The sequence below is a fragment of the Nicotiana attenuata genome, unplaced genomic scaffold, assembly GCF_001879085.1.
Source record: "Nicotiana attenuata strain UT unplaced genomic scaffold, NIATTr2, whole genome shotgun sequence".
Classification (NCBI taxonomy): domain Eukaryota; kingdom Viridiplantae; phylum Streptophyta; class Magnoliopsida; order Solanales; family Solanaceae; genus Nicotiana; species Nicotiana attenuata.
Window position 1 is genome coordinate 103,647 of NW_017671804.1, and position 16,983 is coordinate 120,629.

Consider the following 16,983-nt stretch of genomic DNA (forward strand, 5'->3'; position numbering starts at 1 on the left):
ATCCACTCTTTTAAAGTCGTACAAGTGATCTACCTGACTACCTTTTACATAAGCCTCTTTGACCTTGGTTTTGTGATTGTCTATCTGGTCCAAAAGAGAAACAATATTGAACCTGGCCCAACATAATAGCTACTTTGGACAGAAGAGATACATATTCGTATAAACTCAAACTGATTAAGACAAGCATCCATAGGTCATTTTCTTTACCTAGACATCTACTAGAATATCTACTTCTTCCTTTTTCTATTCAGGTTTTCATGTGATGTACTAATCATGTAAAGAAATTTTACATTATATATAAAATCACTTAAAATATAATTACAGTTAATTATTCATTATAAGTAAAATTAGTTACTTGAAAGATTAAGATAAACAAATTGATATAGCATGTGAAATTACACTTATAATATAAAACTTATTTATACTGTTGATATATATATATAATAAATTATTTCTATTTTTTATAATATTTCAAGAGCAATCTTAAACAAGGTTAGAACGTCTTTATACTGTGTACACAAGCAGTTAGATATTGAAAAGGGTGTTCGGGCAGTTCGGGTTGAATATGATAATTTAGATTAGGCTTTTCGGCTTCAGATTGAATAAATTGAAATTCAAATCCAATCCAAATAATTGGATTTAATTTTTTGAATTTAATTTCGGATTAATCGGATTGAATATTTCAAATTTTTGGTTTTGAGTCGATAAGTTGAGTTTCTTCTTTTGGTTATAAAATATAAACATTCAAGTAAAGTATTCATGTCAAATTGTCTTAGTGAGCGTTTGGGCATAAGAATTGTAAAATTTCAAAACAGGATGAAAAAAAATTTCAAGTGAAAATGATATTTGAAATTTAGCTAGCGTTTGGCTATAGATTCCCAAATTTGTTTTGAAAAATCTAATTTGAGTGAAGTTTGGTTTGAAGATGAAAATATGTTTGGACAGCAGTTTTCAAAATATATTTTTCAAATTTATTTTAGAAAAACATGAAACATGACTTTTCCCAAAAGTTCTAAAAACTATCACAAATATACCCAACAATACCATTATCAATAACATTGATTATATTATAGCAAATCACAGTCCTCAACATGAATAGATTTGGTACAAAAATATCTTTGTAATAAACTACATAATACACTATCGGATGACCGAGAATGCGAAGCAACCCCTGTATAGCTTCTTAGATTTCTCGATAAAGAGCAATATGACCAACAGTGGTTCGAATGTATATAAAAAGGATTTGTTTTTTTAGACTTCTTACTATTACAAAATAATAAATGGTGTGCTCTTTTATAAGCAATAAAAGTTTGGGGCAATTTTAAAAAAAAAAATATAATAGTGATATTTTGGCCCAGAACCAGCTATTGAGCTGGTTCTAGGATATGGGATTTGGAATTTTGCCAAAATGTAGGCAAAATCTATGGCCAAACATGTGTGCCAAATAAAACCCAAATTTATTTTGGCAAAATCTATGGCCAAACGGGTCCTTAGAGTTGTGTTTTGACATGAATATAATTTTGGGTTATTTTTTAAGTCTTGTGAGTAATTTGAGTGAAAATTTTGAAAAACAGTTTTTTGGAGTTTATCAATTTTTTGAAAATTTTCAAAATACATTTTCAAGTGAAAATTAGAAATTTTATGAACAAACGCTGATTTTGAAAAAAAATGAAAAAATTTTGAAAAAAAAATGAAAAATTTTCTTATGTCCAAACGGCGCTTTAATAGTTCCTCATTTCCCCACCATAATCCAAATAGAGTATCCATGCAAGCAATGGACAATGGAACCATTATTAAGAAAATACAATATAATCATTTATAAGGTCCTAAGAATTAACCAGTCCAACATAGTATAACCATGCTAAATATATAGTATTCTGACACTAAAAGAAGAATTGTAACTTCAAACATAGGTGTTCACAAACACAAAAAACAGCAATTGGCATTGCTGAGAAAAAGAAAATCATATATTCGATTGAATAGGGTATCTGATGTTGAACTAAGTAATTAGTACTCCTTATATAAGCTAATGTCTAAAGAGTGGAGTATTGGACATGCATAATAGTATTCACCATATGAGAAATGATTGCCTAATTGGTAAGGCTAATTAAGTTTAAAAATTTAGGATTTTCGATTTTTCAAAAATTTGAAGCTCCAAATCCGAAATCCATTCGAAGTTCCGAAATTCAAAAAATTAAATCCAAATTCAATGTTTAATCCTAAAATCCAAACCAAATATTTAAAATACAAACCAAAAATTTAAAAATATAGATTGTGATTTAAATTTCGAATTTATCCAAATTATGCTCACCCCTAATTAGATAGCTTTCGATTCTCGTCATGGTATTTTAGAGTACCATAAATAAGATTGCATAGTGGCAATTAAGTTTGAAATCCATGAATCATGGCATCATGCCCTAGGGCCTGGATTAATATGTCTTGTCCATTTGACACAATCTAGTGAAGCGATATACCATCCAGCAGGAGTCCGGAACCGAAATGCTAGTATTTTGGACTCAAAATACTTTTTTAGGTGGAAAAAAACTTAGTTACTAAAATATGTAAAACGCGGTTTATTACTGCATTTTATATAAACCGCGCTTTACTTGGAAGCTGATAAGACGTCAATATAAAGCCGGTTCATTAACGTGTTTTATATAAAACGCAGTAATAAACCGCGCTTTACATATATAAATAATCGTCCCCTTCCCTTTCCCCCACGTTCTGGACAGATCCCTTCCCCCCATTGTTTAAAAAATTCCAGCGGTCCCCCCATCCATTTACGACCCAAAAAGCTCGTGTGGACCCCACCCGTCCCGTAAAAAGTAGATATTGCTGGTCCCACATCTTAGTCTAAGCCTTCTCTCGTTGTGGTTGCTCGTTTCGGAGTCAATTTTTCAATTCTTCAACTTTCCGAAAAACATAAATCGAGGTATTCCGATTTAGTTTATGTCGAAACTCCTATAAATAATGCATATTAGTTGTTTTGAATGTGTTCCATGTTGTTTTGTGTTTTTTTTTTTGCGATTAAATTGGTATGTTATTTTTATCCGGACTAAAATATTAATGTTCTAAAAAAATATGTAAAAATTGCGAAATCGTTATTATTTGTTAATATAAATGTTAATAAGTTACTATTCCTGTTTAGATGTATTTTTGTGAATGTTTTGCGATTAAAATGTATTTGTTGTATTTTATCTGGTTTATATTATTTTTGCTTAAAGACTAGTAATATAGTGCCCTTTTAGGGTAGTAAAATGTAGTGTCTTTTAGCGTAGTATAATGTAGTGCCTTTTCGCGTAGTAAAATGTAGTGCCTTTTAGCGTAGTTTCCCTATAGTTTAAGTATCTCTTATACTCAAAAATACGTCAAAATAACCGATAGATCAAACACAAACTCTGTTCAATTATAGTCAACATATAATTGGTGCTACTGCACCGCAAATATCGAGCCTGGAACTCATATATGAATATTTAATAATTAAATATTGTATAATTATAAAAATTAATTATTTTAATTTACAAAAAAACATATAAAATTATAAAACTAACATGTAAAATAATAAAACTAACACATAGAAGAATTCAGGATAAATTGGTGCTACTGGCTCCAAAATTAATTATTTAATTTACAAACTAACATATAAAATTATAATAAAACTAACACATACAAGAATTCAGGATATCTTGTTACTACTGGGCCTCAAATATCGAGCCTGGAACCCATATATGAATATTTAATTATAAAAAATAATTATTTAATTTACAAACTAACATGTAATATAATAAAACTAACACATAAAAGAATTCAGGATATCTTGGTGCTACTGTGCCGCAAATATCGAGCCTGAAACCCATATATGAATATTTAATTGTAAAAAATAATTACTTAATTTACAAACTAACATGTAAAATAATAAAACTAACACATAGAAGAATTCAACATAAATTGGTGCTACTAGGCCGCAAATATCGAGCCTGAAACCTATATGTGAACTTTTAATAACATTGTACAATTATAAAAATTAATTATTTTAATTTACAAACTAACATATAAAATTATAAAACTAACATGTAATTAATGTTGTTTAATTTACAGTAGACGACATGGAGGTGCCGCCTATTCATCCCGGACCTTCCAGCGATGAGCTATTGTCTTTACAGGGCGATCATAGGTCCGCTCACATATGGGAGGGAGAGTTACTGACCCAGACTCTCCACGTCAGGAGAGTGGGCGACATGTGGGACTTTCTGCATGACAGAGTTCTCCATGCTCGTGTAGTCACACGCCTGTAGGAGACGGGTTTCTACAGGATTTTGGAGATCGGGCGGCTGCAGCTCGATTGCTCTTTGGTCACGGCCTTGATAGAGCGGTGGCGACCGGAGACGCACACATTCCACCTGCCCCATTGGCGAGGACACCATCACACTGCAGGACGTGGAGGTTTTATATGGGCTGCCCGTTGATGGACACCCCGTTGCTCTGCCGCCTGGCATAAGAGATATGACACGTGTGCAGTACCTGGACATGCTGCAGTGACTCACTGCTTTCCGGCTAGAGGATGAGAATGTATTTGCTGGGACCAGTCAGTTTCTATTGACGACTATTCAAAAGTGTTTGGAGGCATTGCATCCTGAGAGCAATAGCAATACACCGGATTATCATGTTGACCGGTATACGAGGTTGCTGCTACTCCTTATGTTTGGAGGGGTCTTGTTCCCGAATACTTCGGGGAACCTAGTCAGCTTGAGATTTCTTCATCATCTTGAGCTGCTAGATGATTTACCCCAGTACAGCTGGGGTGGTGCTTCTCGGCTACTTGTACAAGCAGATGTGCCGGGCGAGCATGGGCACCCAGCGTGACGTTGCTGGATTTTTGCCGCTACTATAAGTGAAAACATATTCGAATACTCTATTTATTTTTAACATACCTAGTAAGAATATATCTTGAATTTTACGTCAACTTTTTATGTTAGGTTTGGGCCTGGGAGCGGTTCCTGTAGTTGCAGCCACCTCTACCACCATTAGATCCGGATGTACCACCTCCGTTTCTCCCTATAGCTAGGAGGTGGGTTCTCCGGCGGGGATATATGCGCGAGTATGAGGCTCGGCATAATCTCTCCTTGTTTAGGGATATATTGGATTTGCTGGATGGCGCACAAGTCAATGTATATCTAATTTTACTTGTCATAGCTTCAAACACAAGTTGCGTATACTGATGTTTTCTGTTCTTACTTAATAGTTCATCTGGACGCCATACAATAACGAGTTGATAGCTGGCTTGTCCTGTTATTGCTGAAAACACATGACATGGGAAACATAAAGATAAACTACTACACTCAACACATACATGTCATTGTTTAGTCACCACCGCCTAGTATTCTCTGCTCCAACCACTTAAATTTTTCTTCCAGCTTATTTTTTCTTCTTCCACCTCTTTGACTTTCTCCTTCAACTCCGCAATTTCTCGTTTATATTCTCGTTCATATTCCCACTATTTTTTGGTCAAGTCATGAAGATATTGCAAAGATCGTTTGTAGCATTCCTGCTCACAGGGTTCATCAATCCATACCTCAAAATTGCAAAAATTTTCGTTGTTGCCTCCAAACCTGTTCACACACATCCAGTATCTGCGCCCAACTTGACCATCATCCCAGTAGTCCGCTGATAACTTGGGATTTTGACGCGTTTCATGCTCCTTCTTACTTATGCTTTGATTATAAATTCTTATAAAATAGTCCCAAAAGGCTCATAAGTTGTGCTTGATTGCAGGTTTGATCGACAAAGTGACGAAATGTCAAACATCAGCTCAAAAGGAGTGAAACCTGCTCAAGTACCTAAGACAAGGCAAAACTCAGGAGAACAGGCCTAGTGCGGCCGTACTACTCTTTGTGCGGTCCGCACTAAAGAGATTCAGAGAGTCAGAAATTAAGGCTTCAAGCAACGCGACCGCACTCCATTATGTGCGGTCCGCGGTGAAGGCTCCGCGTCCGCACTACCATTTTGTGCGTTCCGCGAAAGAGAAGTTCAGAGAGGTGAAAATTGCCATGGTTCAAGCTGCGCGGTCCGCGGTCATATTTGTGTGGACCGCATTAGAGACCTCCGCGGCCGCGGTCCATTCTGCGCGGTCCGCGGAGCCTGAGTTCAGAGAGCCAAGACTTCAAGATCAAGAGCCTAGTGCGGCCGCAGTCCATTTTGTGCGGCCCGCACTGACCCTGCAGGGGTATTTTTGTCCAGTTTTTCCAGCTCAGTATAAATAGAACCTTTTTCCATTTTTAGGGCAACCAGTTATTTTATTTTAGCAGTTGCGCTCGTAAGAACATCATCTTTAGCCATTTTTGGCATCTTAGCTTAGTTTTAACAATAGATTCTTGTGTTCAACTTTAGTGTTTAATTAATATGTCTTCTTCTTCATCTATTTCTCTATTTTCTTGTTCAAGCATGAGTAACTAAACCCATTAGCTAGGGTTGTGGCTCAACCCTAGTGTGGGTAATTGATGGGTGTTGTGATTTAAGGCCAGATTGATTATGGGTATTTGTTATTTGGGTCAATTTTATAGTTTAATTTATGAATTGGTGGTTGCAAACACTGGTTTGTGCTAAGTGGACTTGGCTCTTCTTGAGAGAGAGAGCCTAAGTCTCCAAAATCGACCCAACAAGGAATTGGGATGGACTCAAGAGAATTGATAGTCCCAATTAAAGGGTTAAATCTCGAGAGAGTAATTACCCGACTTGAACCCTAGTTGTTGAGCTAATTTGCCTACCCATTTGGTCTCGAGAGAGTCAATTGGGCAAAATCACTCTCTCGACCGAGAGGTGTGAGAGTGGACAAAATTGTGCAACGGTTATACATATTTCCCCAATCATGTCAATCAAGCTTTAGAAGCAATTACCCGTCAATTAGCCACCTAGGTGAAAGTCACTACCCTAGTGCCCCTTAATCTATTAGATACAACTTGTAGCAATTTACTCTTAGCTTAATCTAGTTGCATTTTCAATTAGTAGTTTAATTATAGTAGAATATAAAGAAAACTCCAAAAATTATGAGAAGATCAATTAAGAACACATACGCAATTCTAAGTTAAATAGATACTCAACTTCAATCCTAGCTCTCTGTGGATTCGATCCCGACCCAAAATCGGGTAAAAGCTATTGCGACCCTCTCTCGCTACTTTTTAGTGGTGCGGAGTTGGAAGCGATCATCTGCCATCATATAGCGTTTGCCACATTGGCACATTGGTACATACATGCTGTCAGACATTTGTTAAAGCGAAAAAAAAACCCCTGCTTTTAGGGAAAGTTTTGCTATTTGTTATGGTTAAGCGCAGAAAATAACTAGAATGCGCCCGTTATTTATAGGCAAGGCAACACACATAACATAGTATTTAACCGCGCTATATATATTCACACAAAATATATTTTTTAACAGTGCTATGCTTCGCATGTCAAAGATTCTTTCTGATACAAAACAACTTTTTTGCAGTCGGACAGCTTTTCAGATCGACAAGACAACACACATAAAGTAGTATTTAACCGCGCTATATATATTCACACAAAACGTGTTTTTTAACCGCGCTATGCTTCGCGTGTTGAAGATTCTTTCTGATACAAAATAGCTTTTTTGCAGTCGGGCAACATTTCAGATCGACAAGACAACACACATAATGTAGTATTTAACCACGCTATATATTCACACAAAACGTAGTATTTAATCGTGCTATGCTTCGCGTGCTAAAGATTCTTCCTGATACAAAACAGCTTTTTTGCAGTCGGGCATCTTTTCAGATCGACAAGACAACACACATAACATAGTATTTAACCGCGCTATATATATTCACATAAAATGTAGTATTAAACCGCGCTATATATATTCACACAAAACATAGTATTTAACCGCGCTATGCTTCGCGTGCTAAAGATTCTTCCTGATACAAAATAGCTTTTTTGCAGTCGGGCAGCATTTCAGATCGACAAGACAACACACATAATGTAGTATTTAACCACGCTATATATATTCACACAAAACGTAGTATTTAATCGTGCTATGCTTCGCGTGCTAAAGATTCTTCCTGATACAAAACAGCTTTTTCGCAGTCTGGCAACTTTTCAGATCGACAAGACAACACATATAATATATATTTAACTGCGCTATATATATTCACACAAATTATAGTATTTAACCACGCTATATATATTCACACAAAATATAGTATTTAACCGCGCTATGCTTCGCGTGCTAAAGATTCTTCCTGATACAAAACATCTGTTAGTTTATATGAGTCCACCAAACTATAGAGTACCTGGTCCTCTATGACATGATGCTTAGAATGCCTGTAAAGACTGAAAGTAAAGAAGGCAAGAGGTTTTTACGTGGAAACATCCCACAGAAGGGGATTAAAAAACCACGACCTACTCTTGTTGGCTTTTAACTCCACTAACTTGCAATCTCCCTATTACAAGCCACTTTGCAAAATCCTATTGCAAAGACTTCACTAACTTGTAAAAACCCTATTACAAGCCACTTTGAAAAATCCTATTGCAAAGACTTCAACTAACTTGTGATGCACCTACCACAAGCCACTCTATAACTATCCTAGTTACAAAGGCTTTAAACTTATGACTATCCCTAGTCACAACATAAACTCAGAAGTTTACGAATTTTGGTTTGTTCCTAAGATAACGCTTCTAAGAAAGCAAACTAAGAATTACAATGACGGACAAATAACAGGATTATAACTCAACTACGGATGTACATAAACTCATTAAGAAACTGATCCTTAGTGGAGTTGTCTTCTTGTTCTTGACACACCAGTGACTTCAATGCCGGATGATTACTGTTGTTTCTTGAGAGAATAACACTGAATGCGCAAAGAATGGTGTGTCTTGCACCAGGTTATTTTATCACAAAAGATAACACAGTGGATAGTGATGTCAACTCTTGGTGTACGCTTCTTCCCAATGAGAGGTGACTGATGTACTGTCTGCACAGCCACTTCTGGGCAGTTGCGTTCCAGCTGGATAGTGGACTTTGTACTTCTTGTCAGGATATACCAACGAACCAGGTCCTAGTTGTGTTTCTCTTCTGTGATAGTTGCTAGATGGTCACATTCTTCTGCTACGTTACAGCTGTGCATTTGACTTGTACTTCTGTCAGAGAACCCTAAGGGAACAGGTTACCAGGTCCCTGTTGTATTCCTCCCTGTGGTTGTTCATCCATTTGCTGATTTTCAGATTTGGACCAGTACAGTTGAAATGTGGATCAGGTTCTCTATCTGGTTCTTCACAATAAGTTTGTTAGATCATCAAAACATCAGAAGCATAAGGCCAAGACATTGATAATCTATCAATTTCCTCCTTTTTGATGATGACAAACTTAGACATGGACAGTATTAGTTTAGAGCAGAAATAACTAGATGAGATGCCAGAACTACACGAAGTTCCCCCTTAGTCTCAGATCTCCCTCCTTTGTGTTGATAGTTCCCCCTTAACCTCAGACTTGATTTTCCCTCACTTACATACACAAAGCATATTACATATTACCCCTCACCTCTCACCTACACACTTCTTTTCCCCCTTTTGGCATCATTAAAACGAACAGGTAATTAGCAAAAAGAAGAGCACAAGCAGGTAATAAGCATAAAGAAGTCTAACACAACTAGCTCATGCCACATATGTGCACACAATATGAAAGAAAAGAGAAGCCAGAGGAACACAGTATTGTACAGGCAAAGAAGGAGAGCTGTTTTATTAATGTTTACATTGGACTGAGCAAGTCAGGAGCAGTAATGGTTAAGTTCACATGCCATCACAAAAACAAGTAAACAGCAGCCATAGGATTTTGGAGCAAAAATAGCTGGACACTAAGAGGATCCTAGGGGACACTAAAGGAAGGAGGCTTGGAGGAAGAGACAACAATGGTTTTGAGAACCAGGTCCAGTCTAGCATTTGCAGACAGTTGTTCTTCAAGTAATTGAGCCCGAAGTCTATCATTTTCCTTTGTCAGTCGTGCAACTTCCTCATTGACAGAATCAGGTCCTTTAGCTGCTTGACTGAGCTGAGTTTCCAGTATGGAATTTCGAGCCCTCAACCTTTTGATTTCCTTAGAAGCTACATTTTGAGCGTTGATCAACTGAGAAATAGTTGAGATGCTTCCACCAACTCTTTCTACACATTCACATTCTTCTAGAGTGGTCTTAGAGAAGGTCTACTTGTGTGTGCCTACTCTGGGATTCCCCAATGGGACCTTGTAGAATCTGAACACCTGAGTGAGGAGAAAGCCATAAGGTAACCCATGATTCCCACCCTTAAAGTTTGCCACCTTTTGCATATGATCTATCATGATTGTTGGCAAATTGATTGGGACAAACTCATCAAGCGCTTCCATTAGGACCATATCCGATTTTGTAGCAATAGATCGCCTCTCAGAACGAGGTAAGAGCACTTTATTGATCAGTTCAAAGAGAAGCTGATACTCAGGAAGCAATACCTTCTTATGCACCTGTTCCCCCTGTTGAATAGCTTGCTCTTTCATGATAGCTCTCCTAAAGTTCACCCCGCAGACACCCTTAACTGAGGACATACCTTCACATGAAATTTTGATAACCTTTCCCAATGTTGAAGCATCGAGTACAATGGCTACTCCATTTACAAGCGAACAAATGTGATCCCCCTCAACAGTGAAAAGAGATGCGTAAAATTTTTGTACTACATCTTCGTACACTAGAGGCATGATTCCTTCAAACAAGTGTTCCCATTGTTGAAATTCCACAATCTCCAGAATTTGTCTCATGCCTGCCATCTCGAAATTGCTGGATCAAATGTACGACCCCACAACACTTTTTGAGTTCTTAATCTCTGCTGCCAAAGACCCCCATCACAGGGCATGGACCTCAGCGAACCAAGTTCTTTAACAGGTTCCCGTTTTTATTTTCTAGGCCCTTCGGCAGACTTTCCTTTCCAAATTGCTATTCCCACAGTATTGTTCTCAGACACGGCTAGCTTAGTTTGGCACCGTTTAGACTTGCTGCTGTACTTCACGGATGACCCTTTCTGTTCCTCAATAGTTTCATCGGATGCCTTTTTCATAGACTTTTGAACTTTCATAGAGTGTTGTACTAAGGAACCAGGTTCCCTGGGAGCATCTTTGTCTAACTGGTTTACTGACACACTCTTATTAGTGGCAAAATCCTTTGGATTTATTTTCCTCCTTTTCCTTGACTTGACACTCCTCTTACTTTTCTGCAATATGGATTCAAAACTCTCTTGCTGCTGTGACCTGATAGTGGGTGATTTGGAGGAAGACTCTACAAGCTTGGAGTGATCAGGAGGTGCAGGAGCGAGTTTGCATGGAAGATAATCAGGTTCATCAGAAGGTTTTTCTGAGAATATCTCATGAGTCAAGGACTCGAGGAGTGCTATGGTTCTTACATCTTCTAGGAATGGAATTTCTTCCCCCTAGTACTCAGACGAGAGATATGCTCCTTCATTCACCAGACTCTCACAGCTATAGCCGTGATTTTATGTGCTGCTTCCTTTTCTGGTGACTCCTTGAGAGTCACTTAGTCCAACATGGAGGAGTTCAGATACTGATCAGGATCATCCTCAGGGGCTTCTAACACTTGAGGAGTAAAACTTCCTGAGTGTTCTTTGATGAGATCATAGGAGTGACTAGACATAGGATTCTCAAAATGATGGTAAACAGGGTTTATCAGAAAAGGGAAAACTGTAGGAATGGAGGAGGAGCCAGGAGTGGGTAAGGTGGTAGAAGGTGTGAAATAGTGACGCTCTGGGGATGATTTCAAGGATAATACCGAAGTGGGAGCGGTGTTAATGGTAGGGAAATGAGACGATTGTTCGATCTTCATTAGATGAGTACTTGGTAGACGAGTAGAGAGAGAGAGAGAGAGATGAAGAGAAGGTCCCAGTTGTACAATGTAGATGAAGGTTCATGACTTGCCGTGAGAGAGATAGAAAGTTTTATTGGAAGAAGGGCTAATGATGAGTGGAGAGAAAAACAGGTTCTGAATACGGCGGTAGGTTTGTGGGAAAGTGTTACCATGCAGAGGGGATGAAAGGATTTGAAAGATAAGACATGACACAAAGACTTTGAAAAATCGGATGATGTGGCAGTTGAGTTAATTTTGTTAAACACAGAATTTTTTTTTTGTTTTTGAGAGGGCATGCATAATAAGCATATTACTACTAACCTGAGGTACAGGAACCTGATGCCAGATCAATTTTTTTTGAAAAGGTTTTAGCAGCTCCTCTCTTCGCAGTTCATAACTGTACCTTTAGCTTCTTTGATTGTCATGCGTGTTTACCTACAGCGGTATTGATGTGAGTTAGGCTTGGTCAGAAAACACTTTAGCTACCTTTACCTGACGGTGTCTTACATAGCCAATTGATAGAGGATCAGGTTCTTCATTAGACTCTTGTGACCCTATCTTCACCTTGATTGATCCAGAATATTCTCTACTCGAGGCTTTGATGCAAATATCTGGAATTTGGTCTTCTGTTCTGCAGTACTTTCCACAGATCAATCCCTTCTTCATATTGACCCTTAGAAGATGATCTCATCCTTCAATGTGCTCGATCCTCTTGTTTTTGAAATTCTTCTTCAGTTGTTGGTGAGGCTATTGAGTTTCGCTTCCTTGTCTCCCAAAGAATGAGGCATGAATCATGACAAGTCAACCGTTCCAGAAGTGCTTTTCTTTCCTATAGAAAAACCAGGTTCTTTGTGAGACGTGGAAGATGATGTTGCATTGTCTTTTCGCCAGTCTCCTTCATCTTACTCATTTTATCATCCTCCCTATTTGAAGCCTCAGATATTTCCCAGAGACCAGAGTTGGTTCATCATATTGATCATCACCATTTCTTTCTTGGCAAGAGGAGGTGTCTTGTTGAATACCCCATGAGCACCTCCTACCATTCAGTGTGCCCTTTGTTGGAGACTTTGAGGCCTTGTTTTGTGGATTGTACCCCAGAAGGATTCCTTCGCTCATCTTTTTGCATTGAGCATCCCAAGCTGATCCTTCCGGTTGTCAAGAACATGGCATTTTCTTCCATTTGGCAACTCATGGTGGGTTTTGATTCAGGAGGGACCTAATCAGACACCTGTTCTCCAAGTAGAAAGCAGTATTTACTTCTTTTGCCCAGAATTTCTTGGCGATTCCATAGTCCATGAGCATTGTCTATGCAGCATTTTCCAGGTCCGTTCTTTCTTTCAGCAATACCATTTTGCTGTGGAGTCCTTGGTGTTGAGAAATTGTGCGTGATCCCTTCTTCCCCCTCCCCTTTTTTGTTTCGCTTGAATCCTTTTGGCAAGAACCACTAACTCTCGAAAGTCTCCTCCTTTGTTTTGTGAACTCATGTCCAGGTGACACTTGAGTTTGGTAGGCTACGGACCAGGTTCTGCTGAGTTAATTTATTCGGAGGTGAGAAGCTTGCATATACCAATCCTTCATGCCAAGGTTCCGACTTCACTCATCTCATACCACCAGCTTGTGGATATTCATAATTAATCGGAGTGGATGTTCTTGTTTCCTTTGTCCACTGCGACCACTTATCCAGTTATCAGATTGGTGACAGTACTTTTCAGGCCATTCACATAGTACATGTTCCCACTTGAGTGCCAAAAGAACCTTTCCACCTTTTAATTCACTGAGAATGTACCCTTTACTTCCTTCTTAAGGATACATTCCCTTCCTGCAGGGCTTTTAGTGAGAAGAGATTCATGATGTTTTCAGCTTCGTGCTTTTAAGCATCCGTGGTCCATAGTCTATCGCAGTCCGCTTCCTCTCACTGTTCCCTGCTCATGCAATTCACCGGTTAGATTTAGGAACCCAAACTAGTTCGGGTCCCTTGTTATGATAGAAAGGATGAATGAGGGCTTTCCTAGTCCATGTAGGCAACATCCGCTTTTTGCGAGTGGTACCTGGTCCTTTGTTAGTAGTCACTTCATCAGTAAACACTTTCTTTTTCTGAGCAGACTGAACCCTAGTCTGGCAATTTTCTTTAAAATGCCCATTGTTCCCACAGTGGGTACATAGCCAGTTATCAGATACAGTGACATACTTGCTGTGAGGGTTGTAGGGAGTTTTCTCCCTTTGGAACCCGATGTGCTGCTTGTTCTCACTATTGCTGAGATACATGGCAGTGACATCATCTGATGACCAAGTCCACTTTAGAGATTTCTCAAGATCATTTCTTACTTTCTCCAATTCAGCTTGAAGTTGCTGATTCTTCTCGAGTTCTCTACAGAGACTGGTTTTCACAATAGTTAATTCCTTTTCAAGCATGATGTGCGTCTCACTGGCTACTTCCTTTCATTTGCCAAGACTTACATTCCTAGCTCTCTGTTGAGTCCCTCAATGGTTTCCTCTAGAGGAGTGCATATTACTTACAGGTCATCCCTTTCTTCTTCAGTAGATACAACTTTTTCTTCTAAGGTCTGTTTCTCATTGTTAAGGCCTTCTATTGTTTCTTTTAGATCAACAACTACTACCATCAGATCTTCTCTCTCATTTTCCACACTAGTTATTTTTTCATTCAAGGCTTCCTTTTCTTTTTCAAGATTAGCTATGGTCTCATTTAAGTCCACTACACAGACCACTAGATCATCTCTAAATTGTTCGGCCTCTCCTAGTTCTATGGTCAGGATCTCTTTATCGTTTATAAGGCTATAATAGGCATCAATTAGGACATTAGATAAATACTGTAGCTTCTTAGAAGAGTAGGATTTCAGATTTCTCTGAACATCCCTGAAGTTTACCTCATCGTCTTCATCTTCTTCTTCATCATCATCTGACTGAGCCAAAGCGCGAACAGTGAATCGTACTTTGTTGCTTCAGTTTCCGTTGCCATCATGGAACTGTTTTCTGCATCTGATTCCCTTTCAGATTCACTCAAGGAGTCTCCCCAAGCAGCAAGAGCCTGCTTAACAATATTGTCGGCAGCACTTTTTCGATTGAATCTTTTATCTGGAACCAGGTTCCTTTTTCCTGCTTTGTCAGGATTTTGCTTGTATTGCTCCTATTTCGCGAGTGGACAGTCTTTGATGAAATGCCCTGGCTTTCCACATCTGTGACAGAGATCGTTGTTCCTTGCTTTACTTGAACTGCCCCACTTTGGTATACCACCATTTCTTGGAACCATCTTTTGAAATCTCTTAGTAAGATAGGCCATATCAATATCTTCATCACTTGAGTCACTGCTTTCCGCTTTGAGTACCAGGTTCTTCTCCTTCTTAGGCTCTCTTCTTTCGCTGTCTTTCTTTCTTTTCATCTTGTATGTCTTTAGATTACCAATCAACTCATCCATGGTCAGAGTTTGTAGATCTTTAGCTTCAGTGATGGCATTTACCTTACTTCTCCAAGACCCAGGTAGGGCACTGAGGATTTTCCTTACAAGCTTATTTCTGGGAATGACATCTCCAAGCGAATGAAGCTCATTTATGATGGAGGTGAATCTAGTGTGCATATCTTGTATAGATTCATCATCCTTCATCCTAAAGAGCTCATATTCTGTGGTGAGCATGTCAATCTTGGATTGTTTGACCTGAGTGGTTCCTTCATGAGCGGTTTGCAATGCCTCCCATATTTCTTTGGCAATGTCACAAGCTGAGACTCTGTTGTACTAATCAAGTCCTATGCCACACATCAAGATTTTCTTGGCACGATAGTTCTTTTCTACAACTTTTCTGTCAATGTCGTTGTACTCTTTTCTGCTTTTTGGCACCATTTGTCCTGTTTCTTCAATCTTCTTCATGGGAACATGTGGACCATTATAAATAATGTCCCATAGTTCTGAATCTTCTGCCATTGTAAAATCATGCATGCGGGTCTTCCACCAGCCATAGTATTGACCGTTGAATCTGGGAGGTCTATAGGTTGATTGTCCTTCTTCAAAGTTTGGTGGAGCAGCCATTGAGGATCCTTCCTAGGTGTTAGCCTGATAGGAGAAAACCTGCTCTGATATCAATTGTTAGTTTATATGAGTCCACCAAACTATAGAGTACCTGGTCCTATATGAGATGATGCTTAGAATGCTGTAAAGATTGAAAGTAAATAAGGCAAGATATTTTTACGTGGAAAAATCCCACACAAGGGGATCAAAAAACCACGACCTACTCTTGTAGGCTTTTAACTCCACTAACTTGCAATCTCCCTATTACAAGCCACTTTGCAAAATCCTATTGCAAAGACTTCAACTAACTTGTGATGCACCCACCACAAGACACTCTATAACTATCCTAGTTACAAAGGCTTTAAACTTATGACTATCCCTAGTCAACTCAGAAGTTTATGAATTTTGGTTTGTTCCTAAGACAACGCTTCTAAGAAAGCAAACTAGGAATTACAATGACGAACAAATAACAAGATTATAACTCAACTACGTATGTACATAAACTCATTAAGAAACTAATCCTTAGTGGAGTTGTCTTCTTGTTCTTGACACACCGGTGACTTCAATGCCAGATGAATACTGTTGTTGCTTGAGAGAATATCACTGAATGCGCAAAAGATGGTGTGTCTTGCACCAGGTTGTTTTATCACAAAAGATAACACAGTGGATAGTGATGTCAAATCTTGGTGTACGCTTCTTCCCAATGATAGGTGACTGCTGTACTGTCTGCACAGCCACTTCTGGGCAGTTGCGTTCCAGCTGGATAGTGGGCTTTGTACTTCTTGTCAGGACACACCAACGAACCAGGTCCTAGTTGTGTTTCTCTTCTGTGATAGTTACTAGATGGTCACTTTCTTCTGCTACGTTCCAGCTGTGCATTTGACTTGTACTTCTGTCAGAGAACCCTAAGGGAACAGGTTATCAGGTCCATGTTGTGTTCCTCCCTGTGGTTGTTCATCCATTTGCTGATTTATAGATTTGGACCAGTATAGTTGAAATGTGGATCGGGTTCTCTATCTGGTTCTTCACAACAAGTTTGTTAGATCATCAAAACATCAGAAGCATAAGGCCAAGACATTG